A 7,407-nucleotide genomic window follows, 5' to 3' on the forward strand; every position below is an offset into this window, starting at 1 on the left:
CCACCCACCCACCCCCCATCCCACCAATCTAGGTCATCACAGAGAACCGAGCTGAGCTCGCTGTGCTTTATAGCAGATTCCCACTAGCTCTCTATTTTACACACGGTAGTCAGTGTATATACATCAATCCTAATCTCCCAGTTCATCCCACCCCCCTCTTCCCCCTCTGTGTCCACCTATCCATTCTCTTTGTCTGCGTCTCTATCCCTGCCCTGCAGATAGGTTCATGTGTACCATTTTTCTAGATTCCACATATATGCATTGATATATGATATTTGTTTTTCTCTTTCTGACTTACTTCATTCTGTATGACAGACTCTAGGTCCATCCACATGTCTACAAATGACCCAGTTTTGTTCCTGTTTATGGCTGAGTAATATTCCACGGTATATATGTACCACATCTTCTTTATCCATTCACCTGTCGATGGACATTTAGCCTCATATCAATATTTAAAAAGACAACTCTAAAGTAAGGTTTTTTATTCCAGGCAATCATATTCCATTATAATTATTATTTTTTTTAGATAAAGTCCTATCTTCATGTTAGAACACTTCGGAATGTTTGAATTTTAAAAAACTGTAAGTATTAATTTGTTGCATTCTAAAAGGAGTCTAGCAGATGAAATCGTCTCTCAGATAAAACCCACTTGTCCCTTGAATAAAATGGACCCATGTGTGAGTTTATGCTAATGTGTTAGCCTTTGCTCGTTTGAGTTTGGTCTTCTCTCTGTGTTTCTGAAATGGAAACTGGAGGGGTCCAGTCAGTACCCCCTTAGGAGTTAGAGCTGGTGGTGTGAAGTATTTGAAACAGAAAATCCACTGGGATGGCTGCTCTTGCAATTTATTATAATTTTATTTAATATTATCTTTTTAAGTGCTTTTGAGCCCCAGAGAACTCTGAGTCTCCAGCTCTCCCCTCCCAGCCTCAACTCCGCAGGAGATAAGGAAGCACACATTTCTAGGCAGCGAATGGAGAAAGAAAAACAAACTCCATCAAATGAAATTAGGTTACATGCTGAATCCCTTAAAAAGGAAAGTCTTTAAAAAGTGAAGCCATTTCTTACTCTGTAGCTAGTCTGAAACTCGATATGAACCTTTATTTCCTGCCGAAGGAAATTGTCAATTTAACGAAACAGATGGGGTCTCAAATTGAATGTTCATGCAGCTTCTGGGTACTGAAGAACTGTCTCTACTGGTTTTCCCATCCAGAATCCTCTTGCCTGTCCCCAGCTAAATCCACAAGCTTCGTTCCCTCTGTCTGTTCTGAAGGAAGGGGGTGTTTCATGTTGCCTTGCTCCCCTCTCATCCTTGTGTCACCCTGATCAGAGATGGCCAAGCAATAGCCCAGAGACATGTCCAGGGAAGAACCCAGAAGAAATTCCACCATAATCTAGTGTATTTTCAAACAGTGGAAAATATATTATAGGATGCAAATTGTAGCCGTGGCTCCTGATACTGATTCATGTCAAAGCCACAGAACCCTCCACGGCAGTTTAAAAAATCAAGTAAACGAGGAATTCCCTGGTGGCCCAGTGGTTAGGACTCGATGCTTTCACTGCGGTGGTGGTTGGGAAACTAAGATCCCGCAAGCTGCTCTGTGCTGAGGCCCTGGCCCAAGTGCTTTGGCACTTCCCTCAGCCTGCAGTCACACTAAAGGAAAAGATGGCATCCTCTGGAAAGAATGTCCTGAATGGAAGCTAGAATCTGGAAGCAACTGCCTTGTCTGGGTGAGCAGAGCGGAAGTAAAACACATTATAGCAAACCAAACTACAGGTGCCCAAATAAAACATATTTTATTCATATTCCTATCCAGTTGCCAGAATTACTGAAGGCAAATTGCATAGTCTAAACCCCTGGGTGTCGTGGTAGGTTTTCAGAGAATAACAATCAGGTTTGACGTTTTCTAATGACTTGAATGTCCTATGGAAAATTTGGGAAAGAGACGGGAAGGATGTGAATCTAGCAAAGATCATGGATCAGACTGTTTAAGGCTACACACATCGCATTTCCTGGGAGCTCTCCGCGGTTGCTGATTATTTTGTTGTGTGTCAACACAGAGGCGAGAGAGATGAATACTGGGTCTTCCTCAGGGATGGGCACCTGGCTTCCAAGCGGTGCCTCAGAAAATGATCTTCCTCACGGTGGGTACCTCTCCGCTCTCCCTAGTTCTGCAGAGCTGGCTGGGGTCCAGATCTGTTTGCTTTCTCCAGGCTTGCTTAATGGTTTCCTTAGATGTTCTGAGCCATTGAACTTGCATAAGCACATAACCGTTTTCTCAGAAAAATTGTTAACTCTTTTACTAATTACATAATCTGCCACACTTGAGTGAGGGAGACCTGGGGAGCATAAAGGAGCAAAGGATCAGGGACTAAGTGGTTAAATCGGCTGAAGCTGGGAGAGAGAAAAAAGTAATTTTTGGTTCTCCTTGGAGTCAGTCCACATATTCTCAGTTTGGTCTCGGCAAAATGAGCAATGAGATTTATAACTCTGTTGATTTAAAATGTTATTTTAGTTTGGATTTTGCATAAAAATAAGACCAAAAAAGAAGTGTCTCTAGATACATCTTGTGAAAGGGACCAGTCTTGAGGGTGACATTGCATGAACAAGCCCCACTCTCTTCTGTCAAGGAGACCTCAGGTGAATAGGGGACTCACCTGTACTGTGGGTGTGACTCAGGGCCATGCGCGAAGTACAAAGGAATGGTTAAACTCAGGGATGAGGGATGAACTTGAAGACAAGTTAGCATTTCAGTTGGGTCTTTGTCTTTCCACAGATGGTACCAAGATGGTACCAAGACAGTAGATATATTCTAAGGAAGGGAACAGCGTGAGGGGAAAAAACACTATAAAGATGGGAAACTACATGGAACGTCCAGAGACAGAGACCAGACCATGTAAAGTCCTCCTCAAGAGCCTTCAAAAAATTTCCATCTCCTGGAATGTATACTCCAAATACCAAAGCCCTCCATGAGCTAGCCTAAAATAAAATTTCTGCCTGTCGCCCACCCCATCACTCAACTTGCTCAATTGCCTTTAGGACTATTTGATGTTCCCTGAACATCACACATATTTTCATCCTTATGTTGTTCCCTTATCAAGAAATGCTTTCCCACACAGAACAACCGGAACTTTCATATACTGCTAGAGGAAATGTAAGATGGTACAACCATTTTGGAAAACAGTTGGACAGTTTCTTAAAAGTTGAACACATGACCCAGGCATTCCACTCCTAGACATTTACCCAAGAGAAATAATAGCATTGTGCCTACAAACACTTACCCATGAACGTTCATAGAAACTTTATTTGTAATAGCCAACAACTGGAAACAACTCAAATGTCTATCCACGGCTGTATGGATAAACTACGTACAGCCATTCTATAGAATACTGCTCATCAGTAACACAGAACAAACTGTTGATGAACAGACATGGATGAACGTAGGCAAATCTCAGAATAATTATGCTGAGTGAAAAAAGCCAGACAAAACAAGAGTGCATAATGTATAGTTCCATTTTCATACAAAACTCTAGAGAATGCAAACCGATCTATAGTGACAACAGATCTGTGGTTGCCTGGGGGGGTGGAGCAAAGGCAGGGGAAAGAGATTGCAAAGCAGCAGGAGGACACTTTGGGGGGTGAGAGATGTGTTCATTCTCTTGATGGTGGTGATGATTTCACATGTGTCAGAATGTGCCAAAATGTACACTTTGAACGTGTGTAGTTTATTGTACCTCAATTGTACCTCAATAAAGCTGTGAATAAAAGTTCTCCCTACACCACTTGATCCTTTCTTCATCCTCCGTGAGGACCCCGTGACCCCTCTCCACTCCCCCAGGTAGGATTTATTGCTCCTTCTGCACTTTGATTGCAACTGAATTTGGGGATTTTCACCCTGGGAATTAATAACATGTGTCTCTGGCTCCTCATTCTATAGCAAGCAGAGTCTGGCTTTTGGCACCCCAGCAAGTGTTGACTGAATGCAAGAAGGAATGAACAGCAAGTGACCCCATTTGGTAAGTGTAGGCAAATGATGGGAAAGGAGGGCATGTCGAGGGAGGGGGGCATGTTGGGAATACGATGGAATGACAGTGGGAAACCACTGATGGTTCTGGACTGATACAGGAACGGAAGTGGGGAGGCTGTTGCTCTACACCCAACAAGGTGAAGTTAGCATTGAACAAGAGAGACCATTAGAATGGAAGTAAAACAAGTCATGTGAAAAATGATGTGGAGGCCAAATTGGGGCATTCAGAAACTAAGTTGATGAAATGAATAGTAAGCAGGGATGGTTGAAATATATAGCAGTTTAAACCTAAAAGTCCATTGACAGATGAATGGATAAAGAAGATGTGGTACATATATACAATGGAATATTACTCAGCCATAAAAAAGAATGAAATGATGCCATTTGCAGCTACATGGATGGACCTAGACATGACCATACTAAGTGAAGTAAGTCAGAAAGAGAAAGACAAATACCATACGATATCACTTATATGTGGAATCTAAAATACTACACAAGTGAACCTGTCTACGAAGCAGAAACAGACTCACAGACATAGAGAACAGACTTGTGATTGCCAGTGGGGAAGGGGGGAGGGGAGGGTTGGAGTGGGAGTTTGGGATTATCAGATGCAAACTATTATGTACAGACTGGATAATACAACAAGGTCCTAGTGTATGGCACAGGGAACTATATTCAATATCCTGTAATAAACCATAATGGAAAAAAAAAGAAAGACATAGCAGGTTATAGCCTGGAGAGTCCAGTTGGATGTTTCTTCTGTCATTACAATTTGGGGAAAAGAGCTGTTTTCCTAGCCAAGTCCTTACGAATAACTGCCAGGGTCTCTGAAGAAAGACTCAAAGATCTGTGTGCTCATCGTTGCTTACGATGAGGTCTCAATGACTTAATAACACGGTGTTACTGTGTCCCAGGCGCTGGTCTGAGCACTCGACATGCATTAACTTATGTAACCTTTATATCAACCCTATGAGCTCTGATATTATCATCTCCATTTCACAGATGAGGAAACTGAGGCCCAGAGAAGCTAAATAATTTGCCCAGGTTCTCCCAGCTAGTAAGTGACAGAGCTGGGGATTTGAATCCAGGCTGGATGGTTCCAGTCTATGCTCTGATGAACTTTGCAAGGTAGTATTGGATTTTTTTTGTTTTTCTGAAGCCAGAGTCTAATGGCATAAACCTCCAAAATTCATCATTGTGCATAGAAAATAGGACATCTATGTTTCTCTGACTTGTTAATTTGAGCAGCTTTCATTGTCTGGCTGGAAAGGATAATGTGTACAGGAGAGAGACTATTAGGCAAATAACAGCAGTTGTATGGTGTGCAAACAACGGTACATTTAAAATTCAGGAATTTTTAAGGCAATTAGCAGGTTCATTTAACATGCTCTTTCTGGGCTTTCTTGAACATTCTAGACCAGCAGATGCATTGTCAACAGGAAGGAGCTGGAGGAATTAGCTCTAGATTCCAAGTGATAAGACTCGAGGTCCGGTCCTGGGACACAGGCCCCCTGTAGGGCAGCTTCCTTGTCCACATGCAAAAGAAGAAACAGTAAGACGTTATTTTATTCTATTTTTATTGAAGTATAGAAATAGATGATTTACAATGTTGTGTTAATTTCTGCTGTACAGCAAAGTGATTCAGATATGTGTGTGTGTACACACACACACACACACACACACACACACACATACACATTCTTCTTTATATTTGTTTCCATTATGGTTTATCCCAGTACATTGAGTATAGATAGTTCCCTATGCTATATAGTAGCATATCCATCCAGGATATAGGATGTTTATCCATCCTATATGTAATAGTTTGCATCTACTAACTCCAAACTCCCAGTCCATCCCTCCCCCATCCCCCTCTTCCTTGGCAACCACAAGTCTGATCTTTATGTCTGTGAGTCCGTTTCTGCTTCGTAGATAGGTTTATTTATGTCATATTTTAGATTCCATATATAAGTGATATCATATGGTATTTGTCTTTCTCTTACTGACTTACTTCACTTAGTATGATAATCTCTAGTTGCATCCATGTTGCTGCAAAAGGCATTATTTCATTCTTTTTTATGGCTGAGTAGTATTTCTGTACATATATAAGTACCACATCTTCTTTATCCATTCATCTGTCGATGGACATTTAGGTTGTTTCCATGTCCTGGCTATCGTAAATAGTGCTGCAATGAACATAGAGGTGCATGTATCCTTTTTTTTTTTTAATTTATTTTTGGCTGTGTTGGGTCCTCGTTTCTGTGCGAGGGCTCTCTCTAGTTGTGGCAAGCGGGGGCCACTCTTCATCACGGAGCGCGGTCCTCTCACTATCGCAGCCTCTCTTGTTGCGGAGCACAGGCTTCAGACACGCAGGCTCAGTAGTTGTGGCTCATGGGCTTAGTTGCTCTGCGGCATATGGGATCTTCCCAGACCAGGGCTCGAACCCGTGTCCCCTGCATTAGCAGGCAGATTCTCAACGACTGCGCCACCAGGGAAGCCCGCATGTATCCTTTTGAATTAGAGTTTTGTCTACATATATGCCCAGGAGTGGGATTGCTGGATCATAGGGTAATTCTGTTTTTAGTTTTTTCTGAGGAACCTCCATACTGTTCTCCATAGTGGCTGCACCAACTTACCTTCCCACCAACAGTGTAGGAGGGTTCCCTCTTCTCCACACCCTCTCCAGCATTTGTTATTTGTAAACTTTTTAATGATGGCCATTCAGACTGTTGTGGGTTAGTTTTGATTTGCATTTCTCTAAGAGTTAGCAATGTTGAGCATAAGATGTTATTTTAAAGAACACAGTTCAGCAAAGTGTAAAAGAGAGCAAAAGTATGAAAAATAACTCACTATCCTAAATGAAAAAAATTAGGGAACTATGGAGATCCTTTCCATTTTAGCCAAAAAGCCACTCACAGTTAAAGTTACTCAGTGACTTAATCTTAGGTGCCTAATGGAATCCCTAACGTTTTTAAAGGTTTTAAAAAATGATCCTGCTTTAGACATAAAAAGATGTCACAGGACAGCATTCTGGGAAAAGTGAGGACCTGTAGCATACGTCCAAAAACGTGCCTTATATTGAATGGAGAAGGAATCCACCAAGGGTTATCCAGGGCTGTATAGACATTGGCTTATGAGCCTTTTCTACATTTGATTAAAAAAAAACGTGTCCACCCATTAGAAACACTAAACATTTTGCTCCTTCCCTGTCTTAGGTCAGGTTCTCTGGAAACAGACTCTGAGCTAGAGATCTGAGTGCAGGTTTCCTGGGAAGAGCTCCTGGGGACAGCATCTGTGGGGGAGGGAAGGAGGCAGGATTGGGCAGAGGGAGAAACTGGGCTGCGATGCGGTCACAGCAAAGGCCCAAGCCACCCCACGGGGACT

This window comes from Neophocaena asiaeorientalis, unplaced genomic scaffold, assembly GCF_003031525.2.
Source record: "Neophocaena asiaeorientalis asiaeorientalis breed wild unplaced genomic scaffold, Neophocaena_asiaeorientalis_V1.1 scaffold46, whole genome shotgun sequence".
In the NCBI taxonomy this organism is placed as follows: Eukaryota; Metazoa; Chordata; class Mammalia; order Artiodactyla; family Phocoenidae; genus Neophocaena; species Neophocaena asiaeorientalis.